The sequence below is a fragment of the Falco peregrinus genome, chromosome 10 (assembly GCF_023634155.1).
Source record: "Falco peregrinus isolate bFalPer1 chromosome 10, bFalPer1.pri, whole genome shotgun sequence".
NCBI lineage: Eukaryota > Metazoa > Chordata > Aves > Falconiformes > Falconidae > Falco > Falco peregrinus.
In genome coordinates, this window is record NC_073730.1 from 8,164,225 (window position 1) to 8,184,017 (window position 19,793).

Genomic DNA, 19,793 nt, shown 5'->3' on the forward strand with positions numbered 1-19,793 from the left:
TAGAAAAGTGTAGAGTTGTGCACACTCATTTCTTCTTACACAATGTTTAAAAAGTGACGGTAATTCATTTTGTAAAACTTTAAAAAGAAAAAAAAATGGTTGGAATAGTGAGCATTAATAGGTACAGTCTAACACTTTATGTTTCTTAACGTTGAGACCCAGAAATTACTTTTTTTTTTTTTTACTTTTTTTTTTTTTGGCATTATTGGGTGGGCGGGGGGGGTGGGGGCTTTGATGATGATGCTGAGTTTATTTTGACCTGTCCGAGACACAACGGCCTTGCCGCTTCCCCTGCGCTTTTGAGCTGTGACCCAAGTGATGTGAAAAGTGATGGTGGTGTTTTGGGAGGGGTGGTGTTTCTCTGGGGGGGGGGGGGGGTGTCCCCACTCCTTTTGACACCCAAGCCCAGAAGGTCCTTAGGTGGCTGCTCCGGGGCTGAGCGGTGGGATTACATCTCTGGAGGGGGATGTAATCCCAAGGGGGTTTGGGGAGGGAGATGCCTAGGGGTGATGGGGAGTCAGGTGCTGAGCCCCCCGTGGGTCTTTGTGCCTGGGAGCGATGCTTAGCTCCCTGGAAGTGATGAAAAGACATGAATCCTCCCCAAAATGTGTAGACGGTGGACTTCAGCGCCCTTGTGCTCTGCCCTAGATGCCGGCAGCACCCCTGCCCCGAGGGTTGGCTGCCACAGCCCTGGCTTGGAGGTGCCCCTGGCTGCAGCTCTTGGCCCAAAACTGAGGGGTTGGAGGAAAGGAGGGTACCAAGCTCATTTCAGCCACGGACCTTGCTGAGGACTGGGGGAGGTCTCACAGCCTGGCCCCAAGCCCTGGCTGCACAGGGGTGCTGGGAAGGATGAGGGACAAGGGACGCGAGGTGGCAGCCCCACAGCCATGGTGGGACATGGCCAGAATGCCCCCAGGTCGAGCCCGAAATCTGGGTGGCTGCAGAGTGGGGTTCAAGGAGCGGTGCTGAGGAAGATGCCGGTTGGCATTGCTTTAGTTTTCTCTTCAAAAAGTTTCCCTCCTCCCTGCCTCCTCCCAAAAAACTGAGCTTTTCACATCACTGAACGGTTTAGGGTTTGGGGTGTTATTTTTAATCCCAAGGTTTCCTGGAGTCCTTTTGTTTTCATACACCTTTATTATTATAATTATTATTATTATTATAATTATTATTATTATTATTAAGACAATGTAAATCAGACATTGCCTGGGGGGTGGGTTTTGTCGGTTTGCTTTTTTTTTTTGGTTCTTGCAAAGCCCTTCTGTCCCTTGTAAAGATGATCCAGTTCTGAGTTGCTTTTTCTTTTCTATTTTTTTCCCCCCATCTTTTCTTTCTCTTCCTAATGGATTCCAAATAGTAAAAAAGAAAAAGAAAAAAAAACCAACAGAAAAACCCTAAAAAATAAAAAAAAGACTCTCTGTTCCGACCTGGTTTTGAAACTTTAAGCTTTTCTGCTTCTGTAAAGAAAAAAAAAAAAAAGGCCTCTGTCTTTCTGATCCCAATTGAGACTTTTATGTTCTATGACGATACTAACAAGGTGTAGGTTTTACAGTTTCCTGATTTGTACTGGTAATGCATATTCCAAATAAATAGTTTCTTTTGTTGCAAAAAAAAAAAAAAAAAAAAAAAAAAAAAAAAACAACAAAACTGAAACCAAACCTGGTGTATTTTTTGGGAGGAAAAAGAGGAAAGCGAGATGCCCTGGGGGTTTCCCCCACGGGGATGCAGGGGTCAGGAAGGGTTTGGGGTGCAGGGGAGGGGGTGAGCAAAGGCAAGAGCCTGATGCTTCATCCTGGAGGGATGCAATTTGGGGGTGATGCCTGATGCGCAGCATCCCCGCTGCTCCTACTGCTCCCTCCCTGTGCCTCAGTTTCCCTGAGCAGGGGGAAGCGAGTACTGCTGGACACACGGATTTTTCCACACCAAAAATACTTTCAGTCTTCCGTTTTCATTGTTTGTTCACTGCTTTTTTGGATTTTTTTCATGCACTTCTTTCCAAAAAAGCTAGAATGGGGATTTTCTTTCTCACCCCCAGGAATGGGGCAGCGCTGGGGGGCAGGGGAAGGGTTGGTGGCTTCATGTGTTTTCCTGGGGGGGGGTTAGTTTAAAAAAAGGAAAAATTTTGAAAACGTTTCTAAGCAAAAAGTGATTATAAATTTGAAAATAATTTGCAATTTAAAAAAAGAGTCTGTGCGTGGGACGAAAACCAGGACAGCTCTGCCATGTCCCCGGAGATGAAGGCAGCAGATGAAAAAGGGGGCGGCTGGAGAGGGGGGCTGTGATTCCCCAGTTCCCAAGCTGGAGGAAGGTGAGCAGGACCCCCCCCAAATGCCTCCGACACCCCACAGGGACCAAAGTGGAGGGAAAGAAACCCCCGGGGAGGCAGCACAAGGATGCTGGAGCTCGCCTGGAGCTGCTGCCCTGCTCCCCCATGGATTTCTTGTCAATGATTATTCAATCTCCAGCCTGACCTTTCTCTTCTAAATAACACGGCAATATCAGTGCGGGCCAGCCTCCAGCTCCGGCTGCAAATTAACTGTATCGCTCTCCTGCAGGAGACCCGAGGAGCCCTCCGGCTGCCGTGCTTCCAGACCGCCCCAGGAATTATCTCCCTCCGCCGGTGCTCTCCTAATACCAGTTTAAATATCATCTTGCTCCCAGCTGTTTAATTCTAATAAATGCTCATCCCAGCTCCAAACAGAGAAATGCTAAGTCTCACCGGGCTCCGATGAGAAAATCGCCCCAAAATGGCAAGTGGCAGGAGGTGATGCTCTTCGGGCTGGGGGGTCCTGGCAACGCATCCTTCGGGTGTTGGGGTGGGTTTGAGTGTGTCATGCCTCTCTCAGCTCAAGCCGTTCTCCCTCCCTGCCAAAAATAGATAAGGTGGGAAAAGGGCGCCTTCAGCTTCCTAGAACGTTTGGGGGCGGCTGGGGGGGACCAGCTGGGTGCAGCATCCCAGCATCCTCCATCCCTCCATCCCCCCTTGCTGGCTGCCTGTGGCTAAAAGAAACTGAACCCACAGGAACCAAACCGGATTGTTGGTGTTTTCCTGGCTGTCTCCTTCCCCCTCTCTGCATCCCCACCTTTTCCTTCTCTCCCTGCCACTCATAAATAGGATCCCGCCCCCCACCCACCACCCACCCCCCCCCCCATTTCCCCACATTAGGGCAACAAAGTTCATCCCTGGGTGAACGCGAACCCCCAGGCCAGGCTACTGCACTTTTTCATTCCACATGATAATATTTTAGGCCAAAAGCTGATGGAAAAAAAAAAAACACGGCACGCACTGGGATTTCCATGGCAAGGCTTTTGGTGAGCAGAAACCAGCGGCTTGGTGAGATGCTGATACCCCAGGACATGCCATGTCCCGGACGGGGTGGGGGCATGACCTGTGTGATGCCTCTTGCAGGTTTTTCTCTCCATCAGCAGCTGCCAGCACCCCTGCCCGGCTGGGGTCCCCCCGCCTGTGCCCACCCAGCCCTGTGCCGGCAGCTCTGGGAGCCACCAGCATCACCGGGGCAGACAGGCGGCGCGCGCGGGCTGGCGAAGCACATCCCTGGTTATTAATAATCCTTCCAAACTAACCGAGTGGTTGGGAGGCATTAAAGTTATAGTTTGCAGTAAAGCCCCCGTCCGTTTGCTGGAGAGTTTAATATATGGCAGGAAGTTTCGCCTATAAAAGGCGAGGGTTATGTTTTTCTCCAGTTCACTGGGAGTCTATAACTTACGACCTCCATAAACGTGAGTGGGTCTTGCAAGTCAGCCCATCAGTCTTTGGAGTAATTCTGCTTTGTAGTAAAATATTTTATTGTGCCTTGGATGCAGGCAGCCCCCCGCTGCCGGGCAGGCAGGGGGGGGGTGGCTGTCCCCCCGTCCCTCCTCTGCTGGCACCGCGGGGACGGTGTGGAGGGGTGATGGCTGCCCATCCTCTGGGCATGGTGGGTGTAGGAGTGGAGATAATAAATAAAATAAAGACAAAATAAAGTAAAATAAAGGTAAAATAAAGTAAAATAAAATACAACAAGGATAACATAAAATAAAGCTAAAATATAATACAATAAAATAAAGATACAGTAAAAGAATTTAAAGATAAAATAAAATAAATTAAAGAGAAAATAAAAAGTAAAATGAAATAAAGATAATAAAATAAAGCTAAAATAAAGATAAAGTAAAATGAAATGAAGATAATAATAAAATAATAAAATAAAGATGAAATAAAATAAAATAAAATAAAGGTAAAATAAAAAAATAAAGATAAGATAAAATAAAATAAATTAAAAATGACCGTGCCCATGGGCATGAGCTATTGGGAACGTGTGCTACACCTTTTAATTATTGCTAATGAGGTAGAGTTTTAATAGCTTTATAGGGAAATTCTGCACACTGGCGGTTCAAGGTGCGGCTGCGGGGGCCGCATAGGCGGGGGGAGCCTGGGGCCGGTGTGGGCGCTCGGTGCCGGGAGAGGAGGAGGATGGCGAGGAAGGAGCCCAGAGGAGGGGGTGGGTGGACGGGCACTGGCTCAGCACGGACACGGGTGGTGATGGCACGGTGGCAGGGCTGGACCAAGACCAAGCAGGGTACATACATATGAAAAACAGGAGGGGAAAGAGGAATGCCATCACCACCTTGCCAAGGTCCCACCCTGTGGGCCACCAAAACGCTTTGTTCGGCCCCCAGAATCAACTCTGTTTGCCTGCAGCCATCGCTGGCCCCAGGACAGGGCAGCTGAGAGGCGCTGGGAGAACCCAGCTAATTAAAAATGCAAATGAACGGCAGAGCCACGCGGCTGCTGGCGCCCTTCAAAGGTGCAAATTACAAGAGGGGTTTGTTGGCAGCAGCTTCTCATGCGGGGGCAAGTCCCCGTCACCCCGTGGCCACTAGCCTCGACGGACAGGCAGCCCCTGCCCGCACCACCGCGGTGGCTGGGGGGTGTCCTTCATCTGCCTGAAGCAACCTTCAGAGCAGGGAAAGGGGGATAGAAGAAAGGACAGGAGAAAAAAAAAAGATTATTTAAAAAAATACATAAAAAAATGTCTCCCTGATTTTGGTGGTTTGGAGGGGTGGGCTTTTTTTCCCCTTTGTTTTCTTCCCGGCTTTTTGTGGGAAAATGATTCTTCAAAATGAAAAGAGAAAAGAAATATAATCTGTAGCAAATAGTCACTGAAACAAATTACATGGGGACTAGAGCAGTCCGGTCCCCTGCGAGTGGGCACCAGGCACGCTCGAGCCCCCCCCCTCCCCCCCCCAGTACCTCCTTTCAATGCCTGGGTGGCATTGTCCCTAAATATCCAACATATTCTTGGAAACACGGCCCGAGCTCAACCCGTAAAATCCAAGCTACGATGCAATTAGCATGGAGTAAAAAACCCTGAAGCCAGTGGCTTTGGGGTGACCACGCAGGTGATGTCCAGAGCCAGACCCGGGTGAGGCTGCTCTCCCCGACCCTGCCAGGACCGCACGGGTTTTGTCCCATTCTCCTGTTTTCTGGAGCGGTTTGGAAGCGGCAGGCGGCGATGGCCGGGACCGCTGTGGCGTTTGCCGAGGGCCACGCCAGTGCTTCTCCCACTCGCTGACTCAGCTCTAGCAGCTCCCTCGTCCTGCTGCTAATTAGGCTCCAGCCTCTCATCTTGTTAATAAGCTTCCAGTTCATCTGCATGCAAAAAAAAAAAAAAAACCAAAAAAAACAAACGGAGAGAGTGAAAGCAAGCAGCTCGTTTTACCTTCAACATGTGGCTAATGCTTATTAAAATATTTAACCTTTTATTACGGCACAGAAATATCTGTTCAGGTGCCCGGCAGCGACACCGCGCCGCTATAGGGGACACCCTATGGAGGGGCCCCACCAGTGCCTGCCAGCTAATACCAACCCCCAGGGGCAATGGGAAGATGCTGCAAAATAGAGGTAATTTCAGCTCCCGAGATCTGTGGCAGCAGTTTGCGGCATTCCCAGAGCCTGGCCGGGACATTAAGTGGGGAAATCCCATCGAGCTGCCTCAAAACTCATCTCCCGGGGCGTGTGCGGCCATTGCACGTAACGCCTTTCCCCATGAAACAAAAAGAGTCGTGCTAGCGAGATCCTGCTCCTATCCAGCCTCCACTCCCAGAGAGACCCCACTCTCCAGGGGCTGTCCCTGCCCCCCCCCGCCCCAGGGCTGGGTACTTGCACCCGGGGAGCCCCGTGAAAGGCAGCAACACCGCCAGGACAGAGCCCAGCATCGCAGGCGTGAGCAGGAAGGAGGGAAGGTGAAGCTGCCATCCCAGCTGCGGCCACGCAGGTTATTTGATGACGATTAATTAACCCGGGACTAAGAGGTTTGCGAGGGAAGCGGGGAGCGCTGCCTGGAGCCTGGCCAGCGTGGGGCTGGCGCTGGGACAGGGGGCTCCCAGCCGCCACTGCTGCCAGCTGCCCGGTGCTGAGCGGGGGGGCTCTGGTAAATCACCCCCCGCTTCCAGCATGGCTGGGCTGGTGGCAAAGTCTGCTGTGCAAAAGAGCTGGCAGCTACACAGCTATGACCTCTCTATGAAATAGAAGACATATATATCATCATCTGTATAACGTATTTACATACGTACATGTGTGCATATAGGTAGGCTTAGTAGTGTGCTAGCGCCCAGGCACTACAAATCCCCTGGGATCTGCAACCCCAGTGAGCCCAGGCAGCCCGTCTCATGCTCGGAAAGCCGGGAGGGAGCTGCAGCGGGACTGGAGGTGCCACCGCAGAGCTCCCCTGGGCACAGAGCTGTCCTGCAGCGGGTTCCACAGCCCAGCGTGGCCAGTGTCATCCATGCTGGGGTGCCAACAACGTACCGTGGGGCTCCTGCTGCCCTGCTTTTGCTGCCAGCAGTGTCACCCCTTGGAGGCCAGGCTCACCCCCTGCACAGTGCACGTCACAACAGCGTCAGTGCTCTGCTCCTCCACGGTGCAGAGGAGCACAGGGACAAGCCCTGCTGCAGCTGCTGGGTGAGGGATTTGATGGGGGAGGACGGGGGAACATGGTGGGCTTGGAGAGGCTGAGCATTTTTGCTCCTGTGCTGGAGGAGATGGGGAGAGACAGACATAACCTGCAGCCATGGAAATCTCACGCTGGTTCCTCCATCTCCCTAATTACAGGCAGAGGCATTGGCCAAGGAGTCTGCAGGGTGCTGGGGCTTTGCGCTGGCTGCAGGGCGCTGAGAGGCAATGGCCCCGTGTGTCCCGGGGAGGCAGCTGCCACCTCGCTCCGAGTAGCCACAGTGCTCCTCTGATGCTTCAGACGGAGCCTGGGCACACAATGTGCTTTTGAAGCTCTTCCCCACCAGCTAAGCGGGGTCGGACACTGCTGCACGAGGTGATCCAGCCACGCTATCGGTACCCACCCACCCACATTTGCACCCCTGTCTCAAGACCCATTTTGCTCCAGAGTAAAAGGCATTTGAGGAACTTCCCTGGCTCACGGTGAAGCATAGTTAATTAAGCTCTTTTTGGCATATTAGTGGAAACAGCCTTATTAGAGATACTTGGCACTAATGATATGCATGTACTTCACTTCCATGGAAAACTGCATTTAAATAAATGGATATACAGTTCAGCCGCTCCCATGTCTTTAACCAGCACTTCTCTCGCATTACACAAACTTAATTGGCTCCGAAGTCCAGCTTGTTTTTTGCTTTTTGACGTTTGCTGACAACCCACTCCCCCCCGCCCCTTCAGTTAGCCCTGGCCACTGGCTGGGTGGGGAGCTGAGCATGGGGATGCTGGTGCTTCTGCTCTTGCACACACACACAAACACCCCCCCACCCCCCCAAGGTGAATTAGGGCCAGGTTAAAGGCAGAGCCCAGAACCCCAGCTAGGCAGTCATTTCTGCTTGCCTACAGGTGGTTTCTTACCATGGCATGAGGATGCCCTCGAGTACCTTCACTTCTGGGGCAAGCAGCAGCACAGGGACATCACCCTCAAACCTGGGTGTCCCGGAGGGTTTCAGGCTCCAGGGATACAGATGATAGATCCTGACCACGGACTCAGGTTGAGAGCCCTGGCTTACTCCACAAGGTGCTGTCACCTTAGCCTTGAGCCCTGGTTGTTAGGAGCAGGCTCCTTGCTGAGCTCCGGCTGCCAGGAATGGGCTGGGAAATGACGCTTTGCAGGGATGCGTCCAAACTCCAGCGTCAGGCTGGGTACTGGCACCTCGCAGCGGCTAAGCGCCGACAACAGCATCGCCTCTGCCTCCTTTCAGAAACCTGAAAGCTTGACGTGTGCTGGAAGGGAAAAAAACAAACCACCCGGGCCAGGGGGTGAGCGAGGAGATTTTGAAGCTGATAACGGCTGAAGGCTTATGGGGAGCATCCCGGGAGGTTCCCGCTGCGCCGGGCCAGGTGGAGGGGTGCCCGCAGGCATACCTGTCTGGGATGATCAGGGCTTTGGCCTGTCTGCTGCATGTCCTCTGAAGGTCATCAGGGCTGTCCCTGTCCTCGGGCTCTCTCCCGGCTGTGCAGACGCTGCCTTTTGTTGGGAGGTAATAGCTGGTGTGTGACTGCAGCAATAACTCTTTCTCCCTCGCCGCGCTTCTCGGTGGGATGGCTGCAGCCAGGGCTGCCTCTCTGGCAGGCTGATCTGTGCGCCCCAGCAGCGTGGCCGTCTCGCTTGGCTTTCTCCGAGCCATTCCTGCTGATGGAGGGCAGGGAGATGCTGCCCCATCCCACCAGAGAGGCAGTGGGGGTAGAGATACTGCACCTAGCAGCAGGAAGCAGCTGGAAATGGGAGCACCGAGCCAAATGCAAACCAGGGCCACACCAGCACTGCTGCGAAATAGAGGAGCAGCCTGTGTCCTGCAGTGGCCTCTGGGGACGAGGGCATTAGGAAAGGGCACCTTGCACCACGCTGCTCTCGCTGCAGCACAGCCTGCAGACTTTGGCAGCACCTGAAAAAGCAACCCCACCACACCGTACCCCTTAACCTCTTGCATGGCTGAGATGGGGTCTCATCCAGGTCTTCCCTTCAAATCTTGGTAGGTGCCAACCAGCCGGGGCACAGCAGCATTCCAGCCAGGGCATAAGAGGGTGCAGATGCCCGAAGGGACAGGTTGGTGCCCCTGTGGCTGTCACAGGAGCTGTGCATCTCAGACCCACCTACACATCCTGGGTGGTCACACCTGGGCTACCACCCTTCAGCATGGGGCACAGCAGAGACCAGCTAACGCTGGTCCAGTGACACAGTCAGCACAAGCCCTCCCAACCTGTGCCAGTGTGAAGCTTCAAAGTCAAAGGACATCTTTTCCAGGAGTTCTGAGATGGGCCAGCACTCTCAGCTTGGGCACTGCCTGCACTGTCCCTGATGTGGCAGGACAATTTTCTGGCCACAAAGCCCCACAAGTGCTGCCACCAGCCCTACGCTGGGCACCTGCATCTCCAGCAGTAGCCCCGACCCTTGGCAGCAGGACAGCCTCTCTCTCTGCCCTTTGATCCCCTCTGCCCCCCGCTGACAGCTTCCCTGCGGATGTTTTGTTGGTGGTGTCACCCTTGACCATTAGCTCTTCACGCATGACTATAACGTGACATCTCTGATGCAGTGCCGCCAGCAGCCGGCAACTTCAGGGAGCAATTAAAGCCGAATAGAGTCACTGCGGGCGAGAGCATCTTTGACCGCACATCTCCATCGCCCTCTCGGCCCCAGCCCCACACGACCACCTCTCCCCAAAATGCCCCAGAATGCCTTTTCCCTACCTCTTGGGTCATGGTAGCCAGAGGGAAGAGCTGTAGGATGGACAAGATGGATTCAGTGGGCCAGGAGCCAGATCTAGCAACCAGCAGAAGGTGACCCATCCCCAGGTATGGGGTGTCATGGGCATCCCAGGTCTGTCTCAGGGAGCAAACCATCCTGGTGGGCTTGATCAAGGTCTTCCCCACTCCTGCTCACATGCCATCATTATTTTAAGACCAGGGAGGCCAAGGCAGTGGGTTTTTTATGTGATTAGCTGCTGAGATGAACGTTAATTAGTTTTCAATTTCCATAAAGTACCCCACTGACAGAAAGATTAGTTAAACCTGCTCACAGCTGCAGAGGAGCACTCAGAAATTGGGAAGGGGCAGAGGGGGCAGGTAGCAGGGGGAGGATGGAAAAGGGGGTCTGAGCAGCACCACCAGGCCTTGTAGAGGGGGGAAGGCAGTGGGATTCCACTGGCTGCCCACGTGCAGGGATATAGATACAGATGAGAGGAGGGGAAATATACATGAGGGATATAGATATGTGATGAAAGGAGGGGAAAAATAAAATCCAGGGAGAATTCTGGGGCCAGACCCCACAGAAAAGGTGTGTTGCTCCGCCAGGTCTCTGCTGACCCCCCACCTTGTCCCCTGAGCCAGGAGGGGAGGCTGAGCCACTTCACCCAGCAATAGCACCCATGGCAAACACAGCCTCCGAGCTCCGGGGACGGGGTAGTTGTGTTTTGATGCTTTTGTGCATCTTCCCCCCTTCCCAAAACCCCCTCTGAAGTAACACCCCCACCGCGTGAGCCAGTGCAACCCGGGGGTGCTGCGGATCTGCCACGTGACAGCTGTGGAAGTGAATTGCAAATGACATTTCATTAACAGCTTGAAAAAAACTGTTTTCCCTCTTTTCCACTATGCCCAAAAGCGAGGGTAATCTTTTGTGCAAAGTGCTCTTCAAGCCCCAGTCCAACCCAGCCGAGCTGGGGGGGCTCTTCAGGGTTTGCCCCCTGCATCCTCCCCCCATCAGTGCCTGGTTTTTGGGTCAGAGCTATAACCCTTGCAAAGGGAAGGAAAATAGTGGGTGAAAAGGGGCAAATGCCCAAGGAGGGGTGCCTGTGCCCCAGAGCGGGGCAGGAGGATGCCCAAATGCTTTTGAGGCAGATTTGGGCTCCCAAAAGGAAGGGATAGCAGCTCGCCTTGGGAGAAGATGTCTAGTGCTCGGGGCAGTCCAGCAAGGCACGGAGGAGGAGCAGCCACGTGCTGTCGGGTCACACACCCAGGATGTTCAGCACATGTTTGATGCCAGAGCCTGAGCACACAAAGCGGAGACGCCGAGGCATCGGCAAACCCAGCCGGGACTGCAGCATCCCTCTTCCCTGCTGCCAGGAAGGAAAGGAGGGAGCTTGATGGGAAGCAGCAAGTGCCAGCAATTCCCAGGCTGCGGATCCCAGGCTTCGTGGCCCTTCGCCGGGGCCATGCCTGGCTGGCCAGGGGGTGGTGGGAGGGAGGGATGGGGCCGCTGTGCCCTTGAAGAGCGCAGCTGGGCACCGCACGGCGTCCCTGCCGCGGCCCCTTCCAAAGCCAGCTGAGACCCCAGGCGCCTGCTTAGCACGCTGCGGCGGGGGGAGCGCTCCCCAGCCAGCATCCCACAGCACCCACCCAAAGACCCCACAAAAACACTGCGGTGGGGGTCCCTTAAAGTCACGAGTGTGATTTTCCCCCCACGTGGCTGCAGGGACCCCACTCTGCAAACCACGAGGCCAGGAGGGGGCCGGGGTCCCTGCCAGGGAGATCAGCTCCCGTCCCCGCTCCTGCCGTTGACGTTATTCGGCTGGACAGAGGGATGTCTGGGCGAATCATTTTCAACGCTCTTCCATATTCATAATGGGCTAAATATAGGGGAGCAAAGTGGGACCTGGCGGGCAAAGCCCTCCCCATGGTCAGAGCCGATGACTTCTCCGCCAAGATGAAATGCCGGCATCAGCCCCGCCACGGCCCTAGGGGCAGAGGGAACCGTACCCCGCCAGCCCCCCGACAGAGATGCAGTTGTTCAGGGTTTTTTTGGTGGTTTTTTTTTTTTAGCTCCCAGTGGCCAAAATCAAAATCACGTTTTCAGCCGGTCGAGGGAGTCAGTGGAGCAGCCCGGGAGGGGGACTGGCGGCCCCAGTACCCCCACCCTCCCCCTGGTCCTCTTCTTCATTAAGCGAGAAGGTTAATGATTTCAATTAGGGAAAAGGCAAGCAGCTAAATGAGTATAAATAAAGCTTTTTCTGAGCCATGGCAGGGAAAGGGCAGGAAGGCTGTGGGGGGAGCAGAAACTCATGGGTCCAGTGTGGGGCTCCCACGGGAAAATACCCACAGCAGGAGAAAGTGCCACCCGTCCCGCTGAGCCAGGCCCTTTGCCAGCCCCAGGCTGATGTGCTTCCATAAAATACTAATAAAAAGTGATGTCTCTTGCCCCCACACCTCCCCTCCTGCCAGTCCCTGAGGGATAAAGTCTTTATCAGTGGGACTCTGGCTTTCCTCCAGCCCTGGCAGAGCCCCACTCACCCACTGGCTCCAGTGGTCCCGAGTCGTGCCCATGTCATCCTTGGCTTGCTTTACACTGAGAAAAAATACTGTGGAAAGTTAAAACCAGCCCCATATTATGGAAAAAGGTACCAGCTCCCCTGCGGCTTCACAGGGCCCTCGCAGCTCTAGCGAAACTGGCATTTACTGTGTGCAGGAAAGACCATGCATAGTATCGAGCCTAGCAAATAGTATTTGCGGTATTATGGGTAACTTCTCAATAAAGTTTATTCACCAGGAAATCTGCTGGCATCCCTCACCAAGGCGTCCCTGCCCATTTGTGATGAGGCATGGAAAGGCGCAGGCTGGGCACAGCATCCCGGGGGTTCCCATGGGGGGAGCCTCTCCTCACCCCCACCGTGTTAAACACCACCATCACTTTTCTGGTTCAACAGCAGCTCCCATGCTGGGTTTTTTCGGCAGGTACCCTCAAGGTCTGCAACATCTGTTCAGTGCAATGGCTGCTGGGGATGGAGGGAAACCCCAGGCTGCCACAGAGGTGTGCAGCTCGGCCCTGGGCAGAGTCACGCACAGGGGGACAGTCATGGGAGGCAGGTTTAATTTCTCGTCCTGCTGTGAGTTTGCAATTCAGTCTGAGATGAAGCAAGAAAAAAAAAAAATATGGAGGGGTTTTCTGTTCTGGGCTTTGAATTAACATATTTTGGGGCATCTGGTGTTTGAACAGCAGAGTGTGTCCCTTCCAGCACAGATAGATCAGCTCCCACACCGCACTGGCTTAGCAGAAACTCAGAGCTTATGCTTCACGTGAGCGGTTTCATGGAATGCAAAGCAAGAAAGGTTGTGCGCGTGTGCGTGTGGCTTCTTCATGCCACAGCACAGAAACACAGGCACAAATGCCCAAACCTGCTAGCAACAGCCTGTCAGACCCTTGAGAGGTTTGATGCAGGTAGCTCTGCAGCTGTCTCAGGGATCCTCAAGCATCTCTGCCTTCTTTAACCTAAGCAGCACTCACCAGCAGTGGATGGCTCCTGGTTTAGAGGTGAGGAAAACCCCAGCTTCGAGACTCTAGCAGGGATGGGAATGGGTTTCTCAGGCGGCATTGGCTGCTGAGGCATTTGCAGGGCTGCAGGATGGCCATGGCAGGAGGATAGTGGTGCTGCCCGGCTGCTGTGATGACAAGTCGTGCCCTCAGCATTCTCCAGCATATTTTTCCCCTTGTGAGAAACTCAGCAATATCTTCTCCCTGGGAAAAAGAAGTATCCTGTGACTCATGGGAAGGTAAGATAAAGTACAGCCCCACACTTGACTAGATATGTGGCTATTTTAATAAATGAGGTAATAAATAAACCCGATGTAGATTTTTCAAGTTTTCATTCATTTTTGATAGAGAGAAATTATTCCTTTTCCTCCATAAATATAAAAAAAGTTCTCACTAAAGAGCTGGGAGCTCCCAACACAATTTTGATGTCCCCTAGCTTCATCCCATGGCACCCAAATTGCCTTTTAAAGCCCCAGCTCCAGGAACCGAGGGCTTAGGTGAGAGTAACTTGCATTAAAAATCCACCATGACAAGGTTTCCAGCTGTCTGATGGAAGAAGAAAGCCAAGCACCCTAAAAAACCCAACTCCAGGGGGATTTATTTTAATTAGGTTGACTCATTTACAGCACGCCGTCTTTAAAAATAAGCATTTTAAGCTGATCCCCGGATTTCAGAAAGGCTGAGCTCGGCAGCACGGGGTGGCCATGCCTGTCTCCTCTTTTAACTGTCAAATACAGAGACATCTCGGGAGGCTGAGGGGAAGCAGCTCTCTTTGCTGCTGCGCTGCCAGCAAGAACCTTCTCGGTGCCAGCCACGACACGGCACAGTCCCAAAACTCAGCCCTGGACCTCCGAAATGCCTTTCAGTTCACCTCTGAGATACATTTAGTAACTCGCCTTAATATTGATGCCCTCCATACACACCGCTGTGGAAGGACTCTCGGCCTTGGCCAGCGTAATTATATGTTCAATATTAACGGTCTTCATCTGTCAAAGCTTGCCGGCTCATGCCCGTCCTCATCCACAGGGCTGGGCGAGCGCTCCACTGTCCCCAGACGCTGCCCACCAGCCCTTGGCAAACCCTCTGGAGAAGCAGCCAGGGACAGTTTTGAGATCATCTTCCAGCGCTGGCTTAAGGATTAGACCGAAACATGGAGGTACCAGCCCCTCTTTCAGAAAGGTTCGTTTCTCTTGACTCATTAGCCTCTCCTGCCTGAAGGACTAAGAAGCACCATGGTGGCTGCTGGCTTTGGCCAGATCAAACGAGACTGACGCTTGATGGCCAGAAGACCAGAACAAAGAGGACGATGCAGCTAAGGACCTGCTGCCATATCTCAAGTGTCATCAGGAAAAGACGAGGAGCCCTTCTTGATGTGGCATGCTGCAGGCCTGGGAGACCTTTGAGGAGCAGCAGACAGCCCCAGCCATGCAACCCCAGTTTATTCTTCCCCCAAATCCTCAGCTCCATCGAGACCTCGCTTGTTTTAAGACACGCTTGCCAAGCTCATGCAAAGACTGGGCAAGGTGGTGGCCACAGAGAGGGACCCAGGACCCTCTCTCCAGCCCACGTACAAGCCCCTCACATTGTACAGAGCTGTGCCAGGGACCCTGTCCAGAGAAGTCACACTGCCACCATCGGCAAATCACAGGCGTACCGGTGGCAGGAGCATCCCCTGTGCCAACGGGGACCATGACACACTGCAAAGGGTCCAGGGCAGGTTTGGGGCAGGGGCTGCAGTCCCTGGCATAACAGTCTCCATGGGAATGGCGAAGCGAGATAAAAAGGGTTTTTTCTAGTTGATCGTTTATGCTATTAGAGCCTTTTCCTCTGGGTAAGCAGGAAGTCTGCCTCTTTAATGGCTGTTATTAAAAGTCAGGGTTAAAATCCCTTTGGGAGTGGGGAAGGCAGATAATCCCCGCTCCTCCTGACCTTCTTTCCCTCCTCACTTTGCAAGGTTATTGCAATTCCCCAGAAGTAGCTGCTCTATATGATATACTCCTTCCCTTCCAAAACCAAAAAAAGGCATTTGCAGCCTGGGAGCCCTTCAGCTGGAGGAGTCCCCACGGCTGGAGCCAACTACCCCCTAGGCCCCCCCTTACCCATCCAGCCTGGGTGGTTATTCCTCACCCCTCCGTGAGCAGCAGCTACAGAGTCAGCTGCCAACGTACATTTTAAACCTGCTAGAAGGGCAAAAAATGGGGGGAGGAGGAAAAAAAAAAAAATCTCGCCTTAAACCACCAAACTTCTATCCTATTCCTCCTCTGCAGAATAAACAGCTAAAAGCAGTTTACTCTACTCCTCCCCAGTGTCACAGACATCTGTCCCCAGGGCTGAGAAGCAGCGTGATGAATTGCAGCAGCAGAGGGGATTTTTGCCTCTGCTTTTAAAAAGCCCCCAAACTACAGGGTTTACACCGAGAAAGCGCTGACACAGCTTTGCCACCGCAGCTCTCGTGATGCGGGGATGCAGGGATGCAGGGATGCGAGGACGCGGACGGGGCAGGGGGCACGCAGGGAGAACTGCGGACGAACAACCTCCTGCATTGGGATACGTGGCTTTAATGGCAGGCTAATCACTTCTATCGATGCTGATTTAGGGCTGGGGATGTGGGAACCCCAGGGCTCTCGGGCGGGTTGTGCGTGGCTCCAGCTACCTCTAGTGGAAAGCAGACAGAAGTGGCCGCCCTCGGCTGCACCGCTTCCACACCAAGGGCTAGATTTACTCCAAGGGGCTTTGCATCCACCTACTTGGAACTCTTACTGCAATATTTAGCTGCGAGAAACACTTCAACCCATTACCCTCAGCCCAAACGTAGATGTATGTGACTAAGTCTGGCAATTGCCCTGATTTTGGGTGGCCTTTCTCTTCCAGAAAGGCCGGGACCTGCTTACCCTGCATGGTTGGGCTGGGTGCAGAAGCTTCACATTGTTTAAGACCTCCTCAGGGAGCTGCTCCTCCCAGCCCCAGCACCTCGAGCATCCCCTCAGCAAAGCAGCCAAGGGGTTTTGCAAGACTACAAGCAGGACCAGAGGTCCATGTTCCTGGCACATGGCATGAGTGACTTGGACCTGTGAGGTCTGGCAGGACTCTGTGCCCTCCCTGTCAGGACACCTCGTGAGGCTGGGCACCGAAGGGCAGATGGCACCTTTCTCCTCGAACATACTGTGGTGACACCAGCCACTGAGACGCAGTCTCCATTAGCACTCACTGCAAGTGAGCGTGGCTGCAAAGAGCTGACAAAAACATAAGGAATGAGCACAGCAAGCTTTCCTCTGCTGGTAAAGTGTTTCGGTGGCATAGCTATGCTCGGGGAGAAGCCCCATCACTGGATTTTCTAGGTGTAACCACATGGAGACCAAACCTGCTTATTCCCTTCTACCCTCAAAATCTATTGTATTTTCCACTTGCACCAAAGCGATACTATTTCAAAAAAAGAAAGAAAAAATTACTTACTTATTCACATGAATCCAGGAGCTGGTGCTTTCCAAAAGGTCTCCAGCTTGACTGCCTTTAGCAGCTACAGTCTGAGCAGGGCTCCTGCTCCTCGGCTCACCAGTACCACCACCAGCACCACCACATGGCCCTGCACCCAGAAAAAACTGCTGTAAAGTCCACACCGCCTAAACAATATTATGGCCATAGCCTCTAGAGTATTTTTTTCAGTATATATTTTTCATATATATTCACATATATATAGATGAAAAATACATTTTTCAGTACCTCCAGCAAGCTCTGGCCTCACGACCTTGGGGTCTGCCTGGGAGAGACCTCTTGCCATAAACCTGGGGCAGACAGATGGGAAAGAGTGGCAGCTAATTGCACCCAAACCAGAAGCCACTTTTGCATGCTCTTCTTCACACCGTCACCCAAATGCAAGGGGAGGAAGCAACGCCATCTCCCCCTGGTTTCAGGGTCCCTGAATACAGTTGCAAAAAATGGTTAACAAGCTCTAAGTGTCAGGGAAAAGTGGGGCTGATGGGAAAGATTAGACATTAATGAGAGCCATCTTCCAAAGCATCCATCACTCCACTTTCATGAGTTTCTTAATGTGGTGGGAACGCTGCCATAGCTGGATTCCTTTTATTTAAAGCAGAGATAAAAAGCTGGAGAGGTATTAATATTAATTAAGAGACAGACATTTGCAGAAACTTTTTTTACCCCACGTCACACCCAGCTCTCAGTCCCACTTCAGGGAACAACCAGATTTTTTTTCCAGAAAGAACTAAATTGTTCTGCAGAATTTATGAGTCTTTGTCACTTCTGCTGTGACTTTTATCCCATAGGGCAGGAAACGAAGGCTGCACCAGATGAAGGCTGTCTCACAATCCAATTCTCTGTCCCAGGGCATGTGGGAAATGTTTCCATTTTTCTTGAAATTCCCTGTGGAATTTCTGAAATGGGAAAAAAAAAAACCCTGCCTTGATGCTGAAATAAGGTCTTAATTTTTGACAAGCAAGAAAATAAAAAAAAGCTTGCCTGGGGAGATGCGGCGAGGGGGAGCTCCAGGTGTGGGGCAGGCACTGCTGGACAGAGCCCTGCAGCGGTGGTGGGGGACATCACCACGCGGCTGGCGGGACCTCCACCCTGGGTTAGGGTAAGGACCACCACCTCACGGCTGGCAGGACCTCCACCCTGGGTTAGGGTAAGGACCACCACCACACGGCTGGCAGGACCTCCACCCTGGGTTAGGGTAAGGACCACAAGGACACGCGCAAGAGGTTTCCCACCGTGACGTGGTGCAAGTCACCCCCTAGTCCTCACCAGTTGTGAGAGGGTTAATTCCCAAGCCCCCAGGACACCAGTGTTTTAATTGATGGGTGGCAGAGTCTCCCAGCCCTGGTCAGCAGGCTTCGCTTTTTGCTGCCGTTTGTCTCTTTGGGTTTTTGTCAAACTTTGTCCTTGATCTGTGCAAAAATGGACTTCCCAGCCAAACGCTGTCTCGGGCAGCCGTCTCCAGATGACAGCGGCTAAACTGATGAGTTGCAGCTGGGAATTGTTTAAATGAAATGACGCCCTGAAAGCACCCGGGCAGACGTGCCGTACCTGCACTGCTGGTAACAGATGGGGGAAAGCGAGAACCAGGAGCTGCTGCTTCTCCGTGAGAGCACCACAAAACCCGCATCACACCTCCCGATTTTCCATATCGAGCTTAAAAGAGGAGGGAAAGCAAAAGGCAACTGCTGAGGTTAGCACAGGCTCCTCTGTCTGCAGGTGTCCTCTACCTAATCAGGTTTGCCAAACCTGAAGGCAACCCATCCAAAATCCATCGCAGGGGGGAATTTGGCTAGAAAGTGGGTTGCATCATGGTCTCCTTCCCCTGCAAGTATGGTCAGACAGACACTCCTGCTTGGTGCAACCCCTCCCGAGAGCCACCACGGCTGCAGGACCCCCAGGCAAGCACGAATTAGCCCCAAGAGAGTCACGCGGCACAGGTGGCCAAGTCAGAAGTTAGCTGCCCCATTGCTTTAAAAAAAGAAAAAAGCTAGAAAGCTCATTAGTTACATGAGCTGAGGACATTAGGTGAAAAACCTGCTGGATGCTGTAAGGCAGAGATGGACCCTATGTTAATTAAAGGGGTAAGAATAGGGGATAGGCTAGGGGAGAAGCGAAGGCAGAATAAGGTCATGTGAAACAGGGAAACTGAGGCACAAAGGCCTGCCTCACCCTAGGCTAACCAGGGTTAGCATCCCACCCCCCACACACATTCACATTTAAGGGATGAGAGAGCAGGAACACGAGCATTGCAGGAGACCTGGCTGTTAAACGTGATGGCCAAATCCTGCCCAGGCACAGCCCCGTTCCTGATGCCTCCAGCAAGGGCTGGCCGAGCCCGAGGGGATGGGGACACCCGCACAGGGAGAAGTTGCTTCATGCTGGCAGAGGTCCCCCCTCTCCCCTCAGCTGGGGACCACGCAGCCTGGGAGCAGGCGGAGGAGTGACAACGCACCCACCACTGGCTGACTGTACCCTGCTGCCGCTTTGGTTGCCTTGAGCCCAGTTTCAGAAATATAAATTGGGAAGGGGGAAGAAAAAAAACAAACAACAAAAAAAAAAAGACTTTGTAACCTTCTGGAAAACTTTTGACTGCTGAAAGGATTCCTGAATGGAAGAGATCAAGAGTAATACATAAAAATAATCAGTTCAACAGCGGAGATTTGAATTTTGCAGCGGGGAAAAGCTAAGGCTATGGGCAGCGGTGAAGGACAGGGCTGTGGGGTGGTGGGGCTCCTGCCGCACCCCCGAGGGGAGCCCACAGCCCCCGGGCCCATCCCTCCCGCCCCGCAGCCCGTTTGTCGTTCGGGGCTCGGCCACGAGATGGAGGCTTCTGCCCGCAGAGGAGCCGGGGAGCCCCGCAGAGGCCCCAGAGAGCCCCCCCAGCCATTTGTAGGGTCCCTAGCCGCTGCCCCCCATCTTCTGGGGGCACAGCAGGGCTGCCCAGGCACCGTGGTGCCTTGGGGATGGGTTGGGACCTGGCCCCAGAGCATCCCTGGAGGTGATCGCTGCATCCTCATCCTCTGTCCCCAGAAGCCAGAGCACCAACAG

General features: G+C 53.1%; 1 long non-coding RNA gene across 1 annotated transcript; it reads right to left on the reverse strand.

Annotated features, from left to right (window-relative positions):
* Positions 1 to 5,256: 5,256 nt before the first annotated feature.
* On the reverse strand, positions 5,257 to 9,899 carry LOC114013165 (uncharacterized). Its single transcript, XR_003556050.2, has 3 exons — positions 8,375 to 9,899; positions 7,865 to 8,233; positions 5,257 to 5,647 (listed from the first exon to the last, which is right to left on the reverse strand). It is a non-coding gene; the product is annotated as an uncharacterized LOC114013165 (long non-coding RNA).
* Positions 9,900 to 19,793: the final 9,894 nt, after the last annotated feature.